This window comes from Danio rerio, chromosome 18 (genome assembly GCF_052040795.2).
Source record: "Danio rerio strain M-AB ecotype USA chromosome 18, GRCz13ab, whole genome shotgun sequence".
In the NCBI taxonomy this organism is placed as follows: Eukaryota; Metazoa; Chordata; class Actinopteri; order Cypriniformes; family Danionidae; genus Danio; species Danio rerio.
The window spans coordinates 50,836,733-50,853,269 of NC_141038.1; the positions used below are offsets into that span (position 1 = coordinate 50,836,733).

At 37.4% G+C, this 16,537-nt stretch overlaps 1 long non-coding RNA gene across 4 annotated transcripts in view; it reads left to right on the forward strand.

Annotated features, from left to right (window-relative positions):
* The window catches only part of LOC137488231 (uncharacterized), a 235,286-nt gene that overhangs the window by 109,595 nt on the left and 109,154 nt on the right, over window positions 1-16,537 (forward strand). For 2 of the 4 annotated variants that reach the window (XR_015515392.1, XR_015515395.1), the window contains one exon: window positions 7,439-7,811. The exons of the other annotated variants lie outside the window; for them this stretch is intronic. This is a non-coding gene — a long non-coding RNA (uncharacterized LOC137488231). Of the gene's footprint in view, window positions 1-7,438; window positions 7,812-16,537 lie in introns of those variants that run through there. 4 annotated transcript variants of the gene reach the window in all.

Consider the following 16,537-nt stretch of genomic DNA (forward strand, 5'->3'; position numbering starts at 1 on the left):
GACACACTGTGGCTATAAAGGGATGGACATGGTCAGAACAATACTCGGGTAGGCTGTGGCGACCATCAGGTACTATTGGGACCAAAGTGTGGCAAGAAAATATCTCTCACTCAACTACATCACCGCCACCAGCCTGAACTGTTGATAAAAGGCGGGATGGATGCATGCTTTCATGTTGTTGATTACAAATTTACATTTACATTTACATTTAGTCATTTAGCAGACACTTTTATCCAAAGCGACTTACAAATGAGGACAAGGAAGCAATTTACACAACTATAAGAGCAACAATGAATAAGTGCTATAGGCAAGTTTCAGGTCTGTAAAGTCTAAGAAGGGAAGTATTAGTAGTATTAGTATTTTTTTTTTTTTGGGTACAGTTAGTGTGATATTCAGAGAGGCAATTGCAGATTAGGAAGGGAAGTGGAGACTAAATAGTTGAGTTTTTAGTGGTTTCTTGAAGACAGCGAGTGACTCTGCTGTTCTGATGCAGTTAGGGAGTTCATTCCACCAACTGGGCAGATTGAGCGTGAGCGTTCGCTAAAGTGATTTCTTCCCTCTTTGGGATGGAACCACGAGGCGACGTTCATTCACAGAACGCAAGTTTCTGGAGGGCACATACATCTGCAGAAGTGAGAGCAGATAAGAAGGAGCAAGGCCAGAAGTCACTTTGTAGGCAAACATCAGAGCTTTGAATTTGATGCGAGCAGCAACTGGCAGCCAGTGCAAACGGACTAGCAGCGGAGTGACATGTGCTCGTTTAGGTTCATTGAAGACCACTCGTGCTGCTGCATTCTGGAGCAGTTGAAGAGGCTTGATAGAGTTAGCTGGAAGCCCAGCTAGTAGATTCTGACCCGACCATCCAAATGTCACAGCAGAAATCAAAACTCATCAAGAATGAACTGCAAGCAGATCGTCTTGACCAGGGGTGCTCAACCCTGTTCCTGGAGATCTACCTTCCTGCAGATTTCAGTTGCTACCCATTTCAAACACATCTGCCTGTAATTATCAAGTGCTGTTCAGGTGCTAATTAATTGGTTCAGGTGTGTTTGAACAGGATGAGAGCTGTGTTTTGCAGGAAGGTAGATCTCCAGGAACAGGATTGAGCAGCCCTGGTCTTGACCATGTCAGTAAGTTGTACCTAATAAAGTGGCCGGTGAGTGTATTCAGCCTGATTGCCTGATTAACAGTATTTTTGAATATATATTTTGAACACCCCTGCTTGCTTTTTACATTCTACTGCAGTTTTTCTGGATTTTTGTGACTTAATATACTGACTTTAAACTGCAAACGCATCCCGCATCACAATAAACCAACAAGTGCACACACAGTTTGGCATGGATTTAAGTGAAACCTTTATTCCATAGTGAAGCTGACATAGACAAAGTAGACTTTGAGAGTACAAAACAATCCAAGAGTCAAGTTTGTAAGCAAATATGGCTGGCGATCCTGACCACCGACTGTGTGAACGCAGCAGAAGACTGGTAGGAACATTTTTGCAGACATCAAAATGAGAAGATGTCCATTTCGTTAGACAAAAGGAATGAGATATTGGGTTTTTACACCCATTGCTCAACCTTTCATTACTTTGCCAGTTCCTCCATGTGCAATGGTGCGTATACTGATAAAATTCGCTCAAGCTTCAGCTTTCGGCAGACTAAAAACAACACGGTTGCCTTGCAGCAGGCAATTTCCTTGTATTTTGTATTCTTGTAGGCTTCCTTTTTTATTTTAAGAACACCATCAGTCCCCGCTGATGAAAAGCAGCTCCTCAGCGTGGTGCTTCAATGCCTCCCTGCAGCAAAACTTCATTATAGGTACGATTTTAGATTTGTTCCTCGCATATCACTTTGAAATTTAGCTCAAAAGCTCCATTCCGGTCTCGAATGACCACAAATATCTTCTCCCGCGATTGACTTCCAAGCGTTTTCGGAAAACTCCAGACGTGTTTTCTTAGTTCTTTCTTTCTGAGTAATGGCCTCATTTGTGTCACCCTCCCATGTGGCTTCTCTCACAAGTCTCCTTGTTTGTGCTCGCTGGGAGTTTTGAGGGATGACCTTGTCTAGTCAATCTGGCTGGTTTGATGCGGCTTCCACTTGCCGATAATTGAAACGATATTGTGCAGAGAGATATCCAAACATTTTCCTTCCCTTGATTTATGAATCTACTGAGCTCTGTTTTGAAATGCTTAACCGAGGACACAAGTTAAAGGTACAAGTTCAAGGTCTATCTTTGAGTTGAACTCTGAAATGGATCCATTATATAAAGAATCGTCTCAAAAGAACGGTTTGTTTACTAATCCAGTTCTTCAGTTCGACTCAATGACTTAGTGAGATATTGAGTCAAATGGTTCAATGGAGTGGGAAATTATCAGTGGATAATGATTTTGAGTTCAGACTCTTCCTGGAATAGAGCAGTTGTATGGACTGCTTTCACAGGGTTGCGTCTCAATCAGCACGCTAGCTTCTGAGGTTATGTGGACAAATTTGGGCACTGGTAGGGACAGTATTGAGCTTGTTTACTGCACACTGAGTGTGACATGAGAACTCCTTCATTCATTTCTTTCTTTCTTCATTTTCTTGTCGGCTTAGTCCCTTTATTAATCCGGGGTCGCCACAGCGGAATGAACCGCCAACTTATCCAGCAAGTTTTTATGCAGCGGATGCCCTTCCAGCCGCAACCCATCTCTGGGAAATCCTTCATTCATTTATTCATTAATTTTTCTTTGACTTAGTCCTCTATTTATCAGGGGTCACCACAGCGGAATGAACCGCCAATTTATCCAGCATATGTTTTACACAGCGGTGGCGCAGTAGGTAGTGCTGTCGCCTCACAGCAAGAAGGTCGCTGGGTCGCTGGTTCGAGCCTCTGCTTAGTTGGCGTTTCTGTGTGGAGTTTGCATGTTCTCCCTGCGTTCGCGTGGGTTTCCTCTGGATGCTCCGGTTTCCCCCACAGTCCAAAGACATGCGGTACAGGTGAATTGGGTGGGCTAAATTGTCCGTAGTGTATGAGTGTGTGTGTGGATGTTTCCCAGAGATGGGTTGCGGCTGGAAGGGCATCCGCTGCTTAAAAACTTGCTGGATAAGTTGGCGGTTCATTCTGCTGTGGCGACCCCGGATTAATAAAAAGACTAAGCCGACAAGAAAATCAATGAATGAATGTTTTACACAGCGGATGCCCTTCCAGCTGCAACCCAGTAATGTGAAACCCAGAGCACCCGAAGGACACCCACGCCAACACAGGGAGAGCAGGCAAACTCCACACAGAAATGCCGAGTGACCAAGCTGGGACTCGAACTAACGACTTTCTTACTATGAGGTGACAATGCTAACCACTGAGCCCCCGTGTTGCCTACCCCCCCTCCCCTCCCCCCCACCCCCCCACCCCCCTGACTAACAGTTGATAATTAAAGAGCGCTCTTTTCTCTATTCCTGTATGTAATCTGTTCGCAGCTTTTGACAAGCTGTTTTAATTCAAGTTTATGACAGAAAGGTTCTCATTTTTCCAACTTCTTATGATATATAAGCTATTTTAAACCTTTAGGCATCCTAATGTAATGTCCATGGATGATTTATGCACGTGATGTAGCTATGCAGTTGTTTTATTTTAGTTTATATTGGTTACGTGGCGGACATTGCGCTCTCTCGCTCTCGTTAACATGCTTAAATACCTGCGCTATATGACAATATTAAAGCTGTTTAAGTTCTCGTGTATGAGATTTAATGTTTGGGACTGTTCTGAAAAGAAAGTGTCAGACTTGATATCATTCGCTATGGTTTTTAATGACGCGCGACTAGCATTGACAGGGGAAAATCCGATCTACCTGCTTACACTGCAGACACGAGAACACAGATCCGGTTCATATCGGATAAATTTCCACATATGAACAAGGCCTGAATCTGATTTGAGTAAATTGGAGTCCATGTGATTTCTTCCTGCTTTACACGTACATGGGTTATATCCAATCTGTGCCACATGGGAGAAAAAAATCGGAATTGAGTCACTTGAACAGTGCAGTGTATTTTTTTGTTCTCTTTGAAATATTTCCCAAGTGATGTCTAGCAGAGCAAGGAAATTTTCACAGTGTGTCTGATAATATTTTTTCTTCTGGAGAAAGTCTGATTTGTTTTATTTCAGCTAGAATAAAAGCAGTTTTTAATTTTTTAAACACCATTTTAAGGTCAAAATTATTAGCCCCTTTAAGCTATATATTTTTTCCAATAGTCTACAGAACAAACTATCATTATACAATAACTTGCCTAATTAACCTAACCTGCCTAGTTAACCTAATTAACCTAGTTAAGCCTTTAAATGTCACTTTAAGCTGTTTAGAAGTGTCTTAAATATCTAGTCAAACTTTATGTGCTGTCAGCATGCCAAAGATAAAATAAATCCGTTATTAGAAATGAGTAGGCCCACAAGGGATCTGCGTTCGCAGAAATACGCAGATCATTATTTCTGTTTATTTACTTGAGTAAATGTGTGTTATATCTATATTTATTCAGTTTTTAAATGAATTACAGTAATATTATTGACTAATATGAAAATGTTCATCTGATTTATGTACAATGCAGTCTGTACAGTAATATTTCCTGTCTTTTAGTAGAGATATTATATAAGGGACTTGATTTGTTTACCAAATAAAGTGAATGTAATTGGATTTGCATGGTAAACATTAAATACATTATGATGTTTTATTTCACATATTAAGGTTTTAGTTATGGTACTCCCAAAATCATTTAGCAGAAATCTGCAGATTTTTACCAAAATTCTTCGCAGTAATAGCAAAAAACGTCCACAGATTCCATCTGGCCCTATGAGTTATTTAAAAATGTGTTTAAAAAATTTCTCTCCGTTAAACAGAAAATAATAGAACAGAAAATCAGCAGGCGGGCTAATAATCCTGACTTCAACATATATGTAATTTATGTTATATATTAAATTTCATAGAACCTTTTAGTATTGTGGCAGTTCACTGAAAACAAACAGAAAAATCTCACATATGTCCTCTGAGGATCTGAAGTTTGCATAATTGAGTTGATATCGTGTCAGTTCTGGCCACAGGAGGGCAATGATGACTCATACCGAGATTCTGCCTCAAGGCCAAGAACAACTGTCTGAAGGAGTGCATCTATTTCTTTTTTTTTTTTTGATGCGTTTTTGTGATCACATGCGGTATTAAGAGTGTCTGTCTCTGTGCGTCACTGGCCTCTCAAGCAAGAGTTTTAACACCGCTGTGAAAGGCTCCTCCACACATCATTCACATTTAGGGCTCCTACAGTCACTGAACCTTGAAAGCAGCAGGACTAAAACACACTGCGGTGAGAGAGAGACACTGATATCTCAAGAGCCACGGAGGTAAAGCAGCATCCACTGTTAAGTAATGACAATTCACAACTGCGCGCCGACGGCAGCAGCTTCAGGCCGGTTGCAGCCCGCTGGTGCGCTGGACTCAAGAGTTCTGCTATGGAATATTCAAATTCTGTTTCGATTTTTAGGGGAATCATGAGCTGGCAGTGATAAAAACACATATTTTTATCTTTTTTTTTTCAGCAACTGGGGTGCCTTAAAAAAATGTGAAAATACAGCTGTAAAATTACTGAGATTTTCTGTAATTTTTTTACTCGCATTAAAATTTTTGTCATTTAATGTCCATTATTTTAGTCAATTTCTGTAATTTAACATCTGTTTATTTATTTATTTTTTCTGAATTTCTGAAATTCAGAATTTTACCGTAAAATAATGGACGTTAAATTACATTTACTGTGATTCAAAAAATTACTTGAAATTTCAATAATTTAGCATCCATTATTTTTTGTATTTTCCGGAAGCCCAGCTGCTAGAAAAAACTTAAACTGATATTAAATTACAGAAATTTACTATATATATATATATATATATATATATATATATATATATATATATATATATATATATATAATTTATTTATTTATTTATTTATTTGCTGTAATTTCATAGTAAATTTTTTACTTTTTTCTTGAGCTTATAATATTTAATATGGAATTGTACATAAATATTGTGGAAAGCTACTTAAAATTATACATTTTCAACAGTGGTATAATTCAAATAATAAGTCATGAATGCAAAACAGTGTTTACATATTTTATTCACAAAAATTGAGTATGAAATTTAAATTCAAATAGAAAATTCAAATAGAAAAATAGAAAAAGGTCCAAAGATAAAATTTGACCACTGCAACAACATAAAATTTAGTTTATACTGCAACAATATAAAAATTAAAAAATAACATATATCATAGCCGGCACAATAGACTCCTTTCACAAGAGGGTGGCGATGCATTTCAACAGTAATAAGCATCTTAAATCCTTTAAAGTTTTTAATATTTGGTTTGTTTAAAAATATTATGTAGATTAATAAAGCTATACTTTGTAATGCACCTCTGTCTCTGGGCTGGACAGGAAATGTATCATTGTTCTCTCTTTTGGTTGCTGTAATCTCTTTCATTATTTTGTCCCTTTTTTAATTCATGAAATATTAATAATAATAATGACAACAATAATAATAATAATAATAATAATAATGATAATAGTAATAATTATAATAATAAAAATAATAATAATAATAACATTAATGACAATAATATTAATAATAATAGTAATAAAAAATGTAATAATAATAATAATAATGAATGACAATAATAGCAATAATAATGATAATTATAGTAATATTAATAATAATTATAATAATAATAACAATAATGACAATAATAGTAATAATAATAGTAATAAAAATTTTAATAATAATAATAATAATAATAATGATAATAATAGCAACAATAATAATAATTATAGTAATAATAATAATAATAATAATAATAATAATAATAATAATAATAATAACGATGATAATAATAACAACAACAACAATGTTAATAATAATAATAATAATAATAATAATAATAATAATAATAATAATAATTATTATTATTATTATTATTATTAGAATTATTGTTATTAATATTATTATGAAACAAAAACAAAATTCTGGAATTAAGTTATGTCAGCTCATTTTGTTCACATCCCACAGCGTTTGCATTTGACTCTGCAATGTTGATAACTTCGTCTGAGCATCTACACATGCTTATGGTGAGCGGGTTCACATCTGAAAGGTTATTCTCGATTGTCAGGTTTAACTCATGCATTGTTGGCTCACGCTGTTCAGTCCACCGACTCAGCCACACCTCTGCGTCAATAAGTCGATACCATCAGGCCATAGCGCAATTAAGACATTATTAAACTGTTCAACGGGCCCTTCTGAACTCCAGACTCACCCCGCGGCCTCACAGCGGTCTTTTCCTCTCTCCGTCTTCGCTGAAATCCCCGCTCTGTCTGTGAATGCTTGGCTGTGCTCCATGCATCTGTGACCCTCTCTAACCCTGCTCGTCTCCTCTCGTCAGGCTTTGCCCGTCGGGTGTGGAAGTGCCAGGGTAAGTGAGTGAGGATCTGACAGCTGGAGAGGAGTAGTCATGTGGGCACGCAGACCTCATCTGCCACCACTGAGGGGTGAAAACGTGGCCTACTGTGTGTGTATGTGTGTGTCTAAACCCTTGAGAGTATCTGTAAAGAGCACTCAGCCAGTCAAAGGGCTTCGGGTGCACGCCTGGCCTCATATTGTTATTGGATTTGATGATTTTAATGATGTTAAATATCACTGCACTTGAGGAGATGGACATGTTGGGTTAGACATGTGATGTGTTGAGCTGCCTTTGTTTGGACCTCTATATCCACTAAAGGCTTTATTTAAACGGAATAAAGTCTAAAGTAGATGTGAAACGGCGTGGCCCAATCCACTTTTGCTGTTTTATTTAATTTTTAAAAAATATATATTTTATTTTAATTTTTTCACATTTTAAAGAACAAATCCCTCCCATGCCAGCAAATAATAATAAAGAAACATATTTGAAATGTAGATACATATGCACATGTACATCCACAACTGTACAGATACCTAATCATATAACTCTATGAGAAATCTACACCTGCACATATCCACAAGTTCAGTCAAGTATCTGCATTTGTACATGACATATAGAGCATCTATACATATGAGTACAAATCAATACAGATAACAAGAGAAGAGAGAGGAAAAAATGATAAAATATGGAAAAGAGATAAAAAATAATAATAATAAATAAATAAATAATAAAAAAAATGGATAATTGAAAACCTATACATACCTAATTATTGAGAATTAGTATTTTGTTCACATTGCTATGATTCAGAATCTTCCATACCAATCAGTTTTCATTGATCAGTCTGTAGACTTTCAAAAAAGGGCTTCCAAATTATTTTACATTTCTTTGGTTTACTTGCAATCTCATATCTAATCTTTTCCATGTGTAGTACATTACAAAACTCTGTGAGCCATGTCTCAAATTTAGGTGTACACTCTTTGTTCCACGTCAATATTATTACCTTTTTTGCCATAGTCATTCCATATTGAACAGTCTGGATTTGATCCAAGCTAAAGTTTTCAAAGGGAGGAGCCCAGCCTATTGCAATAAGAGCGTAAGGAGGAAAATCAATCCTTAGTACTTCAGAGTAAAAAGAGAACACCTCCATCCAAAATTTTGATATTTTTGGGCAGAACCAAAATATGTGTGCCAGTGTACCTTCATTGGACTTGCATTTAATACAAAGAGACGATACAGAGGGTTATATTGAGTGTAATTTAGTGCGGGAATAGTATAGTCTATGGACTACCTTATAATGGATCAGCTGGAGGTTTGAGTTAATGGAAAAGGACCTGATCACTTGAAGAGCATTAGTCCAGTTATCTTCTGAGATCTCTAATCCCAGGCCTTTTTCCCAAGTCATCTTTAGACTTTCTGTTGTAGGGATTCTGATATCATTAAAATATGCAACATATCTAGTGACAAGACCCTTCAAGTTAGGTTCCAATGTCATACATGAATAAAGGTATTCAGGTTCTTTATACGTTTCAAAATTAGAAATATTCTTCTTAACATAATTCCGTATTTGTAAATACTGGAAAAAATGAGAGGAAGGTAACCCGGACTTTTTACTAAGCTGCGTGGTTTTATCGAATTTTAAGGAGGGGAAAAACAGTCTGTGTACCAGGCGCATGGGTTAAAAGAGTTGTCTGTATTCTCTTAATAAGTCATGAGTAGTCCCACTGGAATCTGCGCGCACAGAAATCCACAGACTTTCACCGATTTTTTTTGGCCAACCATTGAGACTTTTTATTTAATTAAATTAATTTTTTTTCAATTCACCTTTATTTGTATAGCGCTTTTACAATGTAGATTGTGTCAAAGCAGCTTCACATAAAATATCATAGTAAATTGAAACAGTTTTCAGTTCAGTTTTTAGAGTCCAAAACTGAAGAGCAAATCAATCGATGCGCAGCTCTACAGATCCCGAACTAAGCAAGCTAGTGGCGACAGTTGGCCAGTGGCCTCTGTCCATCATGGCATCTTAACCATTCCCATATCATAATTAACACTAAGGGTGCTTTCACACCTACACTTTTGTTTCAGAACGTATCTCATTTGCCCAGTTAGCGCGGTTCGTTTGGCATTAGTGAACAGGGCAATCACGCTCTGTTCCGCGCCAAAGTAATCGCTCCGAGATCGCTTGAATGAGGTGGTCTCGGCTCGGTTGAAACGAACCCTGGAGCGGTTCGATTGCAGTGAGAAAGCGATCCGATCCGAGCGCGGTTATATCACAGTGTTTTATGGATATGTAATAGGCATACGGCTATATGAAGAGAGAATTATGAGTATGGCAGGAAGTTTCACGAGTCTCCGGATGCCCCCAAACGAGTGATGATCTCCCGGTAATCTCACGTCTCCCTCCCGGTCCTCAAATAAGCTACGTCGCGCACCCTTCTCACCCCTCCCCACCGCATCTCTCCTCAGACACATCGCACGCGCGCACCCTGTCAATCACCACCAAACCACCACCTCTCCTGACAGCTTAGCGGGACGCTGCAAAATAAACCCTGACACTCTGACCAATGTGAGGAGAGTTTACTCGCACGTGACTTGTTTTAGCTCTTTTGGTCCGATTAGAAACTTTGCAGTGTGAAAGCGAAATGCTCCAAGAGCAAAGAGCAACAATGTAACAATTGTAATCTCTGTTTCGGAACAACTGAATCGATTCACAGGTGTGAAAGCACCCTTATGCACTCTTAAAATAACAAATATAAACCCTGCTCTTTTGACTTTAAAGCAGCTTTTTGTTAGTCAATGCAGCAATTTCAATTGCATCTAAATAGCAAAGCACCAACAATGCACCTTAAAACACCACCTTTTCATACCAGCACATGGTCGCTTAAATGGGTGAAAATTCCTTTGCTATTTAAACAATGTGGCACAAAACATGAAAAGAAACCTGAAACTAGCAGAAAGCGCTTGATCTATTGCGCAATGAATGAGGAAGGAAGCTATTTTTTTTATTATCCATTATATGTTCAGTAAAAGGTAAATCTGTTTGTGTGAGTTTTTTATGTTAATGATAAGCAAAAAAATAAAAATGATAATGATATCAGATTGCAGTATGAAGCTGCATAATGGGCTTATTGTGTTAGGATATGGCTCAGTACGTACCTCTCTGGTTTTATGTCACGGTTCACTGCTTTATGCAAACACAAGCAAATTGCACATAAGGCTGTTTATCTGAATCTAATTAGAATGCTATGTTTCTATTCAAGTTAATTCAGAAATATAATGGAGTCCTTCATTGTCAGCTTAACCAGTGCCCCGGCACATTTATAAGCAAATGATGACAGTTCAAAAACTGAATTAAATGTCCTCTTATTTGCCTGTATCTCTAGGACTATTAAATGTATTTGTGTATTCATGTTGATTTTGTTTTTTAACAAAAGTTTCTTTAACTATCCGTATTTTTAAGTCATAAATGTATATTAAATTTGGGATTTTATTTGGGATTCTTTTTTTATTTTTAAAGATTATTGTTGATTTAACAAAAGGTTGAAATCATAAATAAAGTTAAAAAAGAAGTCTTGTAAAAATAATTACATAGAAGCTACCTGTATAAATGCTAAATACAAAAAATGTCACTTTTCCAAAGAGTGCAAAATTGTAACTCCTAGAGGTATTAAAGCAACACCGGCTCAGTCTGAAAACGTACCCCTATATACACTTTTGGAGAGCACCAAATATGTTCCAGGAGCTACGTATTTTTTTTAATAGATTTTGTTTTTGCGAATCCACCAGAGGCCGCTGTGTACGCTTTTTCAGATCTCAAATATCTGTCTAGTACTATTCTCGCATGAATCCACCAGAAGCCGCTGTCGACTGACTGACTGACTGACTGACAGATCAACTGATCCATCCTTAAACCTAGCCAATAGTATTTTCAAAATCACCAGGGGCCTCATCTCTCAATGCTGCGTACGCACAAAAACTTTGCGTACGCCAGGTTTCACGCTCAGAATCGCTCACGTTTGGATTTAGTAACGATGAAATGAACGTGGGAATGTGCGCAGCTCCACGCCAGCTTCATGGCTGGCGTACGCACATTTTTTGTGCGTGTCTGTTTTATTTCCATTGGCGACTCCTAGAGGTAGTTGCACTCTACAAAGTGTCTTTGAGCCGTGTAATGGCAGCTGTATGAGACGGGTTCATCTAGCAGGTATATAAGGTTTCCATACCATACAGTTGACCAGCCAAACATGAAAGCGCAATTTGCAGCGGTCGCCTGTTTTCCCAATGTAATGGGAGCGATCTACTGCACGCACATTGCTATAAAGGCGCCATCTGAAGATGAATTTGCATGCGTGCAACTTTACTTGAAGGGTTACATTATAATGAGCTAATTCCTAACTACTCAACCTCTGTGTTTACGTGAAGTTTATTTATAAACTAATTTCGAGAGGATCTTGTGCTTTTGATGAAACACAGCTGGTCATGCATTAACCAATTCATGATTCACCAATCAAACGATTCCTAATTAACTCTAAATACTCCAAGTTCCATATCACAGCCATCTCCGTTTTGAAGAATCCCCCTTTTCACAACTACTCCTCATTTTTTCCTAGATGGGAGTTATGAGATCTACCTGAGCTCAAACTCCCTTCTCACCCTGCAATGGGAGGGAGCCCCGGGCTCGAGGATCTTATAAGCTCAGGACTCTCTGCGGGACAGCATGCCAAACAAGCTTAATAATCAATTATCAGCAAAATGTGAATATTTATTCATCTACTGTTATTGTTAAATGTTACCGTTAACATTAGTACACAATAAAAGCTTGCCTCAATTCAACACAAAGATAAAGCACTCTATCTAAAACACCAAATATTTAAATTTGCATCAATCCGAAAGCAAACTCATGAAATATTTGTTCTCGCTCTCATTCAGAACACTTTTGGTCACATTCATACATTATTTATAATGCTGACTAAGTGTACATTGTGTTCCCCATAACCTATAACAGTGCAAACACCAAAATAAAACCGCTGTATGAGTTCACATTGGACTAAGACACAAAAAAAGACATGTTTTCTCTGCATCTGCACACATTCTTACTTATTTACTCTTACACTCTCACAAAAAACCCTCTTTCAGCAAGCAATATAAACTTCAATCAAGGCACCATGGAGCTGTTGTGTGAATGTCACGCTGTGATAAACACATCTATGCTACAATAACTTTTTATTTGTTTTCTGGCAGCCTCTCTGACAAGAGACTTTCAATCATAGTGGTGTTCAGAGAAGGTGATTATGATAAAGGGAGGTACGATTTCTTCCACATCACAAAGGTACTAAAAGGAGGAGTAATTTAAGAGTAATTTAGCCTTTGTCTCAGATGTGAGGTGTTCAGTCGACTTCAGAAGACATCGCATCTCAGATCCCAAAAAAAAACGGTGTTGTTTTTTTCTACATTGTTGAATGAGTTGAGAGAATCTAAAGGCCTGTTTTGATCACCTCTGATGTGGCAGTTCTATCCTGCTGATTTTATCATCTGAATTTTCTTTGTTGTTTGTCGCTGGACTTGGCGTTTCTGTAAGAAACTGTTGGCTCTTTAAGTGAAAAAAGCAATTTAGAGAAGCCAACCTTTTGGAAGAAGCTTTTCCTAGTTGAAGCGCGAACGCAACCTTAATTAGCAAATGATAATTGTATGCGACACTTTCCCTTTTGCGATCTGCTGGAACTCTTCCTCATAGAAAAATTGCAAACGTCCATCCCAACCCGCTCGCCATCGACATTTACCAAATGTCAATACATTCACAAATGCTAAATTACAAGCAGATCCAGCTGAGGAACTGCTTGTTGCAGCAATAGATAAAGTTCATCAACAATATTTCCTGACTTTACAGATGATTGAATCCGCAAATCTCATCAATTATGTTCCACATTATAGAATAAGTCAGTTGGGTTGATATTACAATCATCAGTAATACTTTAAGTCACAATGCATGGTGACAATAATAAACAATAACTAACACTACTGAACTAACACTTCTTGAAAGACCCGAGTGAGAGACTTGTTTCCACATTGATCCCCAGCCTGAACATCTGCCGTTGACCAACTCACACCTGCGCAGTTCTCCATGATGATAATAATAATAATAATAATAATAATAATAATAATAATTTCTTACATTTATATAGCACTTTTCTGAGTACTTAAAGCGCTTTACATATAGGGGGGAATCTCCTCATCCACCACCAGTGTGCAGCATCCACCTGGATGACGCAACGACACCCATTTTGCGCCAGACCACACAACCACACACCAGTTGATTGGAGAGAAGACAGAGGGTTAGGAGGCCATGATGAACAGAGGCCAGTGGGCAGATTTGGCCAGGATGCCAGGGTAAAACCCCTACTCTTTTTCAAAGGACATCCTGAAATTTTTAATGACCACAGAGAGTCAGGACCTCGGTTTATCGTCTCATCCGAAAGACGGCGCTTACTGAGTAGTATAGAGTCCCTGTTACTATACTGAGGCATTAGGACCTACACAGACCGCAGGTTGAGCACCCCCTGCTGGCCTTACTAACACCACTTCCGGCAGCAACCTAGCTTTCCCATGTGGTCTCCCATCCAGGTACTGACCGGGTGCAGCCCTGCTTAGCTTCAGTGGGTGACCATGCGACAGTTGCATATAAGGTATAATTGTCACACATTTTGTGAAAACATTTCTTATTTTTATGTTACGTAAAGAAAATTGAAATGGTTGATGGTAATAATAAATAAAAACAGTAATGCCCAGAATGATGCACAAATAAATTACATGTACATATATGATAAAACATTAAAACAATAACATAAAATAAGAGAAAGTAAAAAAAAAATACACTAGCAAAACTAACAATAATTATACGAAATAATCATGCATGCATATGTTTGAGAAAACTATTAAATAGATCGGTCTACATGCCTAAATGCATTGACTTGCTGCCATGTGATTGGCTGATTAGAAGTTTGCATTAATAAACTGTTGGACTGGTGTACCTAATAATGTGGCCGGTGAGTGTATATATAAACACATAAAGTTTATTAGTTAAAAAACAAACAAAGAATCTAAAGAAATGTTATTTTGAATGTAATTCATCAAGAATAACATTTTCCCAGCACCAGCATTTACTTGTATTGCATTGTTTAATCAATGGATTATGTTTACAACATTTTTAAAATATCTTCCTTTGTGTCCAACAGAAGAAAGACATTTGTGAAGGTTTGAAACGAGTAAAGGGTGAGTTAATGATGACAGAATTGTCAGTTGGCATTGACAAAGTGTGTTGCAACTTTGGGAATTTATGATTGAAGTTGAGCAAATGAAGAGACTAATAATTAATCCAGAAATAATTGCTACATGAAGTCTTGTTTATTCAGTTTTCTAGTCTTTGTATTCGCCGTGTTGTCAAGCAACACATGATTGAAAACCCAATTAAGCCAAATTTCAGTTTTTTTCTGTACCACTAAAAACAAATATTGATTTAATTTAGTGCTCTAATTTCAGACGTCAACAACAATGTTTCATTGTGTTTCTGAAAATGTCTCATGAATCAATTTGGCAGCGAATCTCGCCGGCAGTTCAACACAGTCCTCTCCAGACTTGGCAAAACAATCAAAATCACATTATTTCATAACATCCTACGTGTGTTTCCATGACTTATGCTTCATGAGAGCGTGCATAAATCACCTGTCCAAATTAGACAAAAAGCCAGGTTATCAACGGTCTTATGTCGGAAGCTAATGTTTGATCAATCGCACTGTCTATAGTGCGAGTTAAGTCAACATTACCCAAGCAAACAAGTGAAAACCTTAAACTAAAGAAAGGTCATGAGATCAATAATCCATTTAAGATGCTCTGTTGGATTCCGACGGCCGACCGCCAGCAATCAAGAGGGAGGGATTTATCTGTGCCCAAACATTTAATCCTCAGTCCTGAGGACGCTAGTGACTAAGACATTCGATTTTTTTATTTTTTTCAGTGCCCACCTTAAAACCAAGACCCAATGTGGGGGAAAAATGATTCAGAAATCATGCTCTGTTTCATGCCGTGTAGCTATTTAGCTGATATAAGCATGAACTGGATATTTCAGGGATATTTCACATTTAAAAAGGAGTTTCTTTCTTCTGGTGAATACAAAATAAGATGTTTTGGAGTAAGATGAAAACCTGTAACCATTGCATAGCAGCAATGATAAATACTCTGGAAGTCGGGATACAGATTTGTAGCTTTCTTCAAAATACCGTCTTTTGTTTTCAAAATGAACGCTGTAAAAATGCAGTGTTCCATGCAGTTGATTTATGTTGGAACAACATGAAGGACTTAAGTTAGCTTATTGTTTTTTTACATATTTAAATTAATTGAACATAAAACAATTAAGCCCCCCCCCCCCCCAAAAAAAAATCTTTAGAAGTGTGATGTTTTAGCTTAATTTAAAGGTGCTATACTCTTCTAAAGTATAAAAATACCATAATATGTTTGCAGATATTTAAGAAACATGCTAAGTAGACATTCTTGTTTATTTAAAAAGCAATGCTGAAGTCTTTATATTCTAAACGTGAAAAATATAAAGATATTCTGCTTTGAAAATGTGCGTTATGTGCCTGAACGTTGTGTTTGTTTTGGTTCTTTAAAACCCGCCCACTGCCACTTTAGCCAATTATATTTTAAAACCATGGATTGCCTTTGTGGAAAACAGTGTACTTCATTCATTCATTCAGTCATTAAGGCTCTCAAAGTATGCGTCCACGACCGTTACGTGACCTTTGGCTAACAGTAACAGATTCCGAAATGAGATTCAGATTCAGAGTTCCACATCAGATTATTATTTAGCACCTAATATCAATTTTACGAATGTAAACATTAAGTGAACAGGTTAATTTGTAACCCAGTGTCCTAACAACACGCTACATGATGAGATTTGCAGTGACAAGCAATTTGGCTGTTTGCACCAGATGAAACACCGCATAAATTAAAATACAGAAGCACAGAATAGTGCGCTCATTGCACTCCAATAAAATGGAAAGTTTTATAATCAAATTAATACATAAT